General features: G+C 47.2%; 1 long non-coding RNA gene across 1 annotated transcript; it reads left to right on the top strand.

Moving 5' to 3' along the window:
- The first annotated feature begins 736 nt into the window (after window positions 1-736).
- On the top strand, window positions 737-10,542 carry LOC137570297 (uncharacterized). Its single transcript, XR_011030996.1, has 3 exons — window positions 737-852; window positions 8,038-8,187; window positions 10,418-10,542. It is a non-coding gene; the product is annotated as an uncharacterized lncRNA (long non-coding RNA).
- Window positions 10,543-10,806: the final 264 nt, after the last annotated feature.

Here is a 10,806-nt window from a genome sequence, read left to right as displayed (position 1 = left end):
TGCCAGGGAGTCTGGCCACAGGCACCAGGCTTCATGAAAAGAACTCTGCTAACTCCTATGAAGACAGCAGAGACCCCCCAGGCTTGACTGCCTGGTATCCACAGACATAAGATTCTGATCTGGCAACGCAACGACAATCGAGGCAGGAAACCGATTGCGATTGCGTTTTCTGCCCCCACCCTTTTCTGTGTCCCCCATTTCCCCCTGCTTAGGCAATGCCTGTATGAATCTTAGTCATGCCAATAAAGCTATTTCGTATTTGATTTGAATAAGCTGTTTCCTGATTTCCATAAAGCTGAATAAGTTGAGAAATGCAGCACCTGAGCGGAGAGGAGCAGCCAGTCACAGCCCATGATGAGCGGCGCTGAGTCATAAGCTCAGCTTCCCGGTACACTAAGGCTCCCATGGCTTCTATGAATGAGGGGTGCAGTATCTGCATTGTGCAAGTACAGCTGAGCGCCTGGCTGCAATAAATGTACCAAATACAGCAGCTTTCTGTAATCTGACTGAATCAGCCCCAGTGAGTCACTAAGAAGTTCCTCAACACAACAATAAGCTTCAGACAGAGTTAATTCAATTTTTCAGGTAGAACGGTTGAGTAATTATGAGAATCCAGTGCGGCTGGTTCCTGGAGATTGGCTAATGTTCTGGTCACATGTGACATGTCCCCCCCCTCATCCCCTCCTCAGCCTCCCTATAAAAAACACGCCATACACTCCACGTATCTCACACTCCTGCAGACACCAGCCATGTCTCCGTCCACCAGCGTCCTCCTGCTGCTCCTCCTCTGCTCTGCGGCCATCATGGCCTCTGATTATGCCAAGCCACAACGGACTTGCGTTGGACCTGAAGGTAAGTGACTGAGCTGAATGTGGGAAAGAGGCAGTCATGTGACAAGGCAGTGCCAATCATGTTATACCCGATACTGTAAGGTAGGAGGAGCTAGAGAAGAATTTGCTAACTGGAGCTGATGTACTGAGCTGAGGGATTGCAGTTCATAGTAAAATGTGCAGATACGGATTAGTAATACCATAGGGGAAACTTGGGCAATCTCCCTGGGGCCTCCAAGTGCTCCCCCCATCCCCCATTGCTGATTATGAGGTAATCCAGGCAGACCCAGCGTAGGGTGCAGATAGTGAGCAGCCTACAAGTGGCTGACCACTGACCAGGGCACATGGGTATCTGACTGACATGTGAGGCAGGAGCCCACCCACTTTCCACTATAGCTGGACACAGAATACTGAAGGGACCACAGGTTAACAGAAGTTCTATTATATCTGGGTTTACTACGCCAGGTGTTACTCCCATAGACCTATCATAGGCAAACGATGGGGGGGGGGGGGGGGGGGTTACAGCTGCCCAGAATCCCCCTCAGACCAGGGCCGGTGCAGTGTCTGGGGACAGGCTCTAGTTGAGACACCAGAATATCTGCAGGTATCCTGCAGCTCACAGCCCCGCCCCCTTTCTTTCCCCACTACAGTTGACTTTGAATGGACAGAGCATGGAGCTGCTCTGGGGCAGTTAACAGAGCACAGAGCCAGGTATGAGCACAGCCCTGTGCCTTGCTGTGTGAATACTTCACTTTCCCCTTCATTAGCAATGTCGGCCAGGGGCAGTTGTGACCGCATCGGGGCCCTTGGGCCAGAGGGGCCCCAAAGGGCCCTCCCTCAACTTCAGTATTAGTTCTCTATTGGTCCAGTGCTCATAATAATCACTTCTATAGATACTTTTAACAGTAGTAATCATTAACAAACTGCTCCCCATACCCTTCTTGAACCTCAGACACTGTAGTTGCCATTGGCAGGTTTTGGTGCATCGTATCATTTGTTATGTATAGAGTGCTTGGGGGGCCCCACTGTAAAACTTGCACCCGGGCCCACAGCTCCTTAGCTACGCCACTGATGTCGGCTGTCCTCATTATTATCTGTATCCATACTGCTCCTGAATTATCCCGTTGTCGATTGGGAGCAGATCGGAATCCTAGTACCCAGCATGATGTCCAACCACATTGTTATACTGTATTGTGCGTGGTTGAGGGAGACCTTTCAGGAAACCCCCCCTTAAAAATCCTGGGTTTGCCCCTACTTATAATTATGCTTGGCCTTGGACACTTAGTTTACTATAACCCAGCTTTACTATAACAGAGTATACTGTAATCAGATTATACTGTATTAATAATACTATAGACTGGCCACCAAGGTGCAAGCACTGGTACAAACTGCAAACATCAAATAAAGAGACACAAACCAGTACAGCTGCACTCATGAGGTATATACAGTGCTGCCCATAATTATTCAAACCCCTGGCAAATGTTGACTTAAAGTTGTTTTTATTCAACCAGCAAGTAATTTTTTGACGGGAAATGACATCTGGTGTCTCCCAAAAAGATGTCTCCCAAAAGATGTCTCTCATTTTGGTGTCTCCCAAAAGATAATAAGATAATGTACAAGAGGCATTATTGAGGGAAAAAACATTTCTCAGCTTTTATTTGCATTTGAACAAAAAGTGTCCAGTCCAACATTATTCATCCCCTTCTCAATAATCAAATGCTTCCTATAATTGCAGACCAGCTTGTTGCATGTCTCCTCAGGTATTTTTGCCCATTCATCTTTAACAATGAGCTCCAAATCTTTCAGGTTGGAAGGTCTTCTTGCCATCATCACCCTGATCTTTAGCTCCCTCCGCAGATTCTCAATTGGATACAAGTCAGGACTCTGGCTGGGCCATTCCAAATGTTAATGTTGTTGTCTGCTAACCATTTCTTCACCACATTTGCGGTGTGTTTTGTGTCATTGTCATGCAGAAATGTCCACTGGTGGCCAAGGCCAAGTTTCTCTGCAGACTGCCTGATGGTGTCGTTGGTAATCCTCATGTATTGCGCTTTTTTCATGGTGCCGCTTACTGTGATTAGGTTCCCTGGTCCATTGGCTAAAAAATACCCCCAAAGCATTAGGTTCCCACCACCATGTATGACAGTGGGGATGGTGTTCTTTGGGTTGAAGGCTTCTCCTTTTTTATGCCAAGTGAAGGAAACATCATTGTGACCAAACAATTCAAATTTTGTTCCATCTACCCATAACACAGAAGACCAGAAGTCTTCTTCTTTGTGCAGATGAGCATTTGCAAAGGCCAAGCAAGCGTTTGTGTGCCTTATCTGGAGTCCTCTTTGTTCTGCATCTGTGGAACCCAGCAGTGTGTACTGTCCGTTGGATTGTCTGCCTTGAGACATTGCCACCAGCAGAGCCCAGATTCACCACAATGGCCTTGGTGGTGATCCTTGGATTCCTTTTACACCTCTCTCACTAGCCTCCTGTCCAGCACAGGTGTCACTTTTGGCTTTCTGACCACATCCTCTGAGATTTTCCACAGTGCCGAACATCTTGTATTTTTTAATAATACTTTGCACTGTAGCCACTGGAACTTGAAAACATTTAGAAATGGCCTTGTTGCCCTTTTCTGACTTGTGAGCAGCCACTATACACAGCTGCAGGTCATCAACGAGACCCTTTGTCTTAGCCATGACTGTCCATAAACAGGACTTTCTAATGTTATAGATTATAGGTCTTTATCAGGGCCGGATCATCCAAACCTAGGGCCTGGAGAGAGTCAAGGGGCCTGGTGGATGCTCACCAAATATTACTTAAAGTGTACCAGAGCTGAAGAAATAAGAAAAATCGATACTTACCTGCAGCTATCTTCCTCAGCATAAATGCGTTTGAGACCCACGCCGTTCTACCACGGTCTGCCGTTCAGACATGATCAGCACCGGTAACTGGCTCAGTCACGTCCAGTCTGGGTCTACTGCGCATGTGTGGACCTCCCGTGGATAAGACCCAGACTGGACGTGTCTGAGATAGTTACCGGGGCTGATCACGGCTGAACAGCAGACCGCGGGAGGACGGCGTGGGACGTGTTTGTGCTGCTGGAGGACGCAGTGGGTAAGTATCATTTTTTCTTATTTCTTCAGCTCTGGTTTACTTTAAAAAAGCCAGGTGGGATAAAACTGCTATCTTAGCCAGGGCTGCATCCATCCTAATCCTTTTCTGGTCTGTATAGTGTAGGAGCCAGAGTTCCATGTTCTCAGGCTGGATATACCTGAACCCTATACTAGGTCTGTCACTCTCACCAACACCTCTTAAAGTGAACCTTAAGTGAGGAAAAAAAATTGAGTTTTACTCACCTGGGGCTTACCTCAGCCCCCTGCAGCTGATCGGTGCCCACGACGAGTCGCTCTGATGCTCCGGGTCCCGCCGGCGGCCACTTCCGGTTTCGCCGTCAGGACCCGTCAGGCTGGGGAACGCGGCTCATGCTACGCGTTCCCAGCCAAAATAGCACCCCCTATGCGGCCATATGTCCGCATAGGCACCCGTATGCGGACATATGGCCGCATAGGGGTGCTATTTTGGCTGGGAACGCGTAGCATGAGCCGCGTTCCCCAGCCTGACGGGTCCTGACGGCGAAACCGGAAGTGGCCGCCGGCGGGACCCGGAGCATCAGAGCGACTCGTCGTGGGCACCGATCAGCTGCAGGGGGCTGAGGTAAGCCCCAGGTGAGTAAAACTCAATTTTTTTTCCTCACTTAAGTGCCTCTTTAAGGTGCCCATACATGGTACCATTTTTCATTTTTTTTCGATTAGGTAATTTAGTTTGAGTAGTCTGTTTGATCGAATATAAAGATTTTTCCAGCATGTCCGATCAGACTTTTCTAGAAAAAAACGGGATAATCATTCAAATTTTTGCATCGAAAAAAAATAATTTCAATTTTCATTCGATTTGATTTAGATCGAATAAACCGGAAAATCGAATGTTTTTATTGTATCGTGTATGGCCACCATAAGAGAACTCCTGTACACCATCCCAGGCCTGCATGGCCCTCCCTGTTTTGTAAACATAATATACTGTTCTTCTTTTTTTCTCTTTTTTTTTTTTGCTGTATGACATTTTTACTTAATTTTTTTAATAGCAGGATAAGGATTTTAGGCCAGGCATTGAGCAGCGCTGTGACTTCTCTGCATAGTACATTCATTATCAGCCTTTCCTGTTCACAATCTTTGCTTCTTGTTGTGGATGTCCTTCTATCACATGCACTTGTGGCATATTATTCATGGCCCTTTCACAGCGGGGTGGTGTATTTTTACCGCACCCCTCCGCCGCGCTGTGAAAGTCTATGGAGACTTTCATACTGTGACGATACAGAGCAACAGAAGTGATGATTTCACAGGATTCCCGACGCAGGTCCAGAACTATGTTACCGCACAGCTTCTGCATCGACTTGCATCTGTGTCGAGGCGGAAGTCATGTTAGTGTATGGCAAGCAGTGGCGGCTCCAGGAAATTTTTTTAGGGGGTGCTATGCAGGTGCTGGACCAATTTCCGGGGCAAAAAATGGGTGTGGCTACAAGGCGAAAAATGGGCGTGGTCATGACCGGATGAGGGCGGGGCTAACTGTAATTTAATGTGAACCCAGGGTGAGAGTGATATGGTGGCTGCCATATTTATTTCCTTTTAAACAATACTAGTTGCCTGGCAGCCCTGCTGATCTATTTGGCTGTAGTAGTGAACTGAATTACACCAGAAACAAGCCATGCAGCTAATCTTGTCAGTTCTGACAATATTGTCAGAAACCCCTGACCTGCTGCATGCTTGTTCAGGGTCTATGGTTGAAAGAATAAGAGGCAGAGGACCAGCACGGCAGCCAGGCAACTGGTATTGCTTAAAGGGAGATAAATATGGCAGCCTCAATATTATTCTCACCTCGGGTTCCCTTTAAAAGTGCAACGCAAAGACAGAGGGCCCAAGTTTTGGTGACCCTTTTCCCAGAAAATTCACATAATTGTGCAGGTTTTCTCAAGAAAATACACGTAATGTGAGCAGATTTTAACAAAAAACACGTCCAATGACCCCAATATGCACAATCGGTAGCAGATATGACCCCAATATGCACAATCGTTATCAGATATGGCCCCAATATGCACAATCGTTATCAGATATGGCCCCAATATGCACAATCGTTATCAGATATGGCCCCAATATGCACAATCGTTATCAGATATGGCCCCAATATGCACAATCGTTATCAGATATGGCCCCAATATGCACAATCGGTAGCAGATATGACCCCAATATGCACAATCGTTATCAGATATGGCCCCAATATGCACAATCGTTATCAGATATGGCCCCAATATGCACAATCGTTATCAGATATGGCCCCAATATGCACAATCGTTATCAGATATGGCCCCAATATGCACAATCGTTATCAGATATGGCCCCAATATGCACAATTGTTATCAGATATGGCCCCAATATGCACAATCGTTATCAGATATGGCCCCAATATGCACAATCGGTAGCAGATATGACCCCAATATGCACAATCGGTAGCAGATATGACCAAAATATGCACAATCGGTAGCAGATATGGCCCCAATATGCACAATCGGTAGCAGATATGGTCCCAATATGCACAATCGGTAGCAGATATGGTCCCAATATGCACAATCGGTAGCAGATATGGTCCCAATATGCACAATCGGTGGCAGATATGGTCCCAATATGCACAATCGGTAGCAGATATGGCCCCAATATGCACAATCGGTAGCAGATATGACCCCAATATGCACAATCCGTAGCAGAAATGACCCCAATATGCACAATCGGTAGCAGATATGACCCCAATATGCACAATCGGTAGCAGATATGACCCCAATATGCACAATCGGTAGCAGATATGACTCCAATATGCACAATCCGTAGCAGATATGACCCCAATATGCACAATCGGTAGCAGAAATGACCCCAATATGCACAATCGGTAGCAGAAATGACCCCAATATGCACAATCGGTAGCAGAAATGACCCCAATATGCACAATCGGTAGCAGATATGGCCCCAATATGCACAATCCGTAGCAGATATGACCCCAATATGCACAATCCATAGCAGATATGACCCCAATATGCACAATCCGTAGCAGATATGACCCCAATATGCACAATCGGTAGCAGAAATGACCCCAATATGCACAATCGGTAGCAGAAATGACCCCAATATGCACAATCGGTAGCAGATATGGCCCCAATATGCACAATCCGTAGCAGATATGACCCCAATATGCACAATCCGTAGCAGATATGACCCCAATATGCACAATCCGTAGCAGATATGACCCCAATATGCACAATCCGTAGCAGATATGACCCCAATATGCACAATCAGCATCACCTGAAAAAGAAAAGAAAAACCCATTTACTCACCTACAGCCAGAAGACCTTCTTTCCCGACCTCCTGTCCCGAGTCCCGACCTCATTGTGGCGCGCAGCGCCCGCGCGCCCACGATCCTCTTCCTTCCCGACGTCACGACGAGACTTCCTGCCTGCATGCAGAGAGCAGGGCTACGGGAAAATGGCCGCCCAAAGCCATGCACTGCAGACTCGAAGTCTGCAGAACAGGGCTCCGGGCGGCCATCTTACGGTAGCCCTGCCTGCTGCTCCGTGCTGCCGCTGTGTGAACTGACTTGGCGTCTTTTAGACGCCTGAAGTCAGTTCACTCCAGGGGGTGCTTTGGGGGTGCTTGGACAATTCTAGGGGGTGCTCGAGCACCCCCAAGCACCCCCCTGGCGCCGCCCCTGATGGAGAGGCGTGGATGATTCAAAAATTACTGACGCGGCGTTGCAGCACGCATTCCTGGAAGTGTATTTTAACAATACGCTCCCGCATACCCAAAGCAGGAAGTGACGGTAAGCGCGCATGGCCGGTGGCTAGACAGGGAACACCACACAATAGCACGGTGATCTCTGAAGGACTGTTTTGAGGGATGTGGTGTGCTGGGCACGACAGACCGCATCGCTAATGTTGGATTTCAGTCTGAAATTGTCTCTGGAAATGTGACGGACATCATGCTCAGCTCCACAAAACCAAGCTGCCACATCGCCGCCTGAGGGGAAAGGAAATGCCAAAAGTTTGGAAAGTTTTGCTGGATTATTATTTTTATTATTATTAATACTAATCTTGTTATCCTTGTTACGTCTGTTACAGTAAAGGCTGGAAAATGCAAACCCCCTGTGACCAGGTGCAGCCGTCCCCCCTTGGAGAATGGGGAGTGCACCAAAGACTGCCACTGCCCCGGGAAGAAGAAGTGCTGTATTCCAGTGTGTGACTATGCCTGCGTGGACCCTCAGAAGTGATGTAAGTGGAAATAGAAGAACTTGAGCCGATCATGTGACAGCAGTGATTTGCACAAAATTCTCCAAAAAGCCAAGCTATGCTGAACTGACACTCACTGGCTGCTGATCGGTTAGCTGGGGGCTGCTTTCATTAAAGGGACCCTGAGCAGAACCATAAAATGGGCAAATAAACTTACCTGGGGCTGCCTCCAGCCCCTCGTAGTGGGTGAGGTCCCATTTTGTGCATGGGTGGGTCATTCTTTCAAGAACCATGGGCACACAGAACTTATGGCAACAGGCAACCAAGCAAGACGGGTGCATGGAGGTGCCGTACATGCACAGTGGTCCACAGCTTCGGGCGAAGTCACTGCTCTAACTGAAGCGCCCGGGGCAGAAACTAGGGAGCCCGGAGGACGTCGAGGGACCTCACCGACTACAAGGAGCAGGAGGGAGCCCCAGGTAAGTTCATTTGCCCATTTTATGGTCCTGCTTAGGGACCCTTCAACCAACTGTTGTATAACCGCTCAGCAGGTAGCAGCGCTCATCTGTTACCAAATCTTCCGCTTTTTTGATGTGTGTAGATCCGCCAGAGAATTTTCTGTTCAGGCAGCAGTCACACTTGCCTGTGTTTGTGCGCAGTTTCTGCATAGGAAAATGCATTTAAACTGCGTCAAATCAATGGCCTCATTTCTGGTAGGATTAACAATCAAATCTCATGTGAGGTAATTTAGCTCATGAGGTGATGACATTTAGCAATTCTGGTGGGTTTTAGTCATGTTTTACCTCATGAGGTAAATTATAAGGTAATTCATGAGTTAATTTGCATTAATTTTACCGAAAACAGCTATTCTCATGGAAACTAGGGGACATGTTAGCACATCATTTACCGATCAGTTTTAAGGTAAATGTCATTACCACATGAGGTAAATTACCATACATGAAGTCATTTGATTGAAAACCCTACCAGAACCCTACCAGAATTGAGGTCAATGCGTGAAAATGTCACCTGTGAGAAAACTTAGGAGAAAAATATGAATTGAATACGGGCCCCAGAGTGTCAGTGAGATTTGTCATTTAGCCAGACAGCAGCTGACGCGTTTCTGAGCCTGCTGAGTCCTTAGTCGTTGCCATTATAACATTCAAAACATAATAACATTTCTACAAATAACCGCCCCTCCCATCTGTTCATTTCTCCAGTCAACATGTCTGACCTGCAGGGGCATACATTAAGTGGCCCGCCCCTGCAGCAGTAGTATCATGGTGGGCACCCCCCCTCTCTTCTGTCAACCGCCTCCCCTCCTCCCCCATGCTTCCGCTTCTCCCCCCCCCTTTGTGCAGAATAAGGCTGGATTCACACTACACCAAAAACACTGCATATGCGTAAACAGCGCTGTTCACATTGGCCATTGTGTTTGCATTGCCACCCATCCGCTCATCCGTCCACCGGTACTTCAGCCACTTTCCCATCATCCATGATTGCACATAGGATTGCAGTACTGTGTGACCATGTGACTGGTGGTGGTGGGGGGGGGGGGAGTTCTGACTGCCAGAGAGGAGATGGGGAGGGGAGGCAGCTTTAGGCAGTCACTGAGGAGGAGCTGGGGGTCCATGATCTGCTGCAGCAGGTCAATGCCATTCCAAAAACACAATGCAATAGTTTATTTTATTTTTGTTATATTATTTCCAAAACCTGAAAGTATCTACTATTGAAAGCATTAAAAAAAGGAAATATAAACGGCAGTCACAGAAGGATATGAAGTCTATAAACATGGAAGTAGGATAGATAAGAAGATCCGCACAGTGTCTCCTCAATATACATTTATATAGGACATAACCCTATAGCTTGATGCTCATTTTATCTGTTGGGATGTGTCCTAAATAAATTTGTATTGAGGAGACACTTCTTATCTATCCTGGTTGCATTTGGGCCAAGCAGCCCTTGTTCCAGCACTGTCTACCTTGTGTAGTGAAGTTGTATTCTTTTTGCTTACCATAAACATGGAAGTAGTTGATGATGATTTATACTACTGTGGGCAGCAGTAATCTCCATCTAATACAGCAGCAGCAATACAACTCCGTTCCCTTATACAGCTCCTCCACTCTCATATCTCACATACAGGAGTTTCTGCTGCAGCGCAGCCTAGCCTTGCCTCAGTTTATAAGAACAGTCATCTCTTGTTATTTCATCCATGGGAGAATGCAGTCCTTATCTCCACCTGCTGGGTCTCACACTGTCCCTCTTGTCATTACAGCTCTGCCATCACCTGCCTATAGCGGGATCTGACTGATCAGGGCAAGAGGAGGATCCTTACCATCCAATCACTGATAAACCTTGTGGTCTGAATATTATCTGTGCTACCTGTGTATCAATAAAGAGCATCTGATACAACTCTTTGTGTGTGCTCCACGACTATAAAATCATGCTCCAGACAAAACAAACTGAGAGCACACAGAGGTGCACAGGACCAGGGATAGGCTTTCAAGTCGATTTTCGCCAGAAGGAGGATGTGGAAATGCGGTAGTGAGTGGTGGAACGCGTCCCATAGGTCTCGTATTACAGCGGTGACACGCATAGGATCCACAGACTTCTGGGTAACTTCTGTAACCCCCCATCCCGCGGTCACAGGTGCAGTAATTAATC

This window comes from Hyperolius riggenbachi, chromosome 4, assembly GCF_040937935.1.
Source record: "Hyperolius riggenbachi isolate aHypRig1 chromosome 4, aHypRig1.pri, whole genome shotgun sequence".
Lineage (NCBI taxonomy): Eukaryota > Metazoa > Chordata > Amphibia > Anura > Hyperoliidae > Hyperolius > Hyperolius riggenbachi.
Note: the sequence above shows the minus strand (reverse complement) of the source record. Positions and strands in the feature narration are given on the sequence as shown.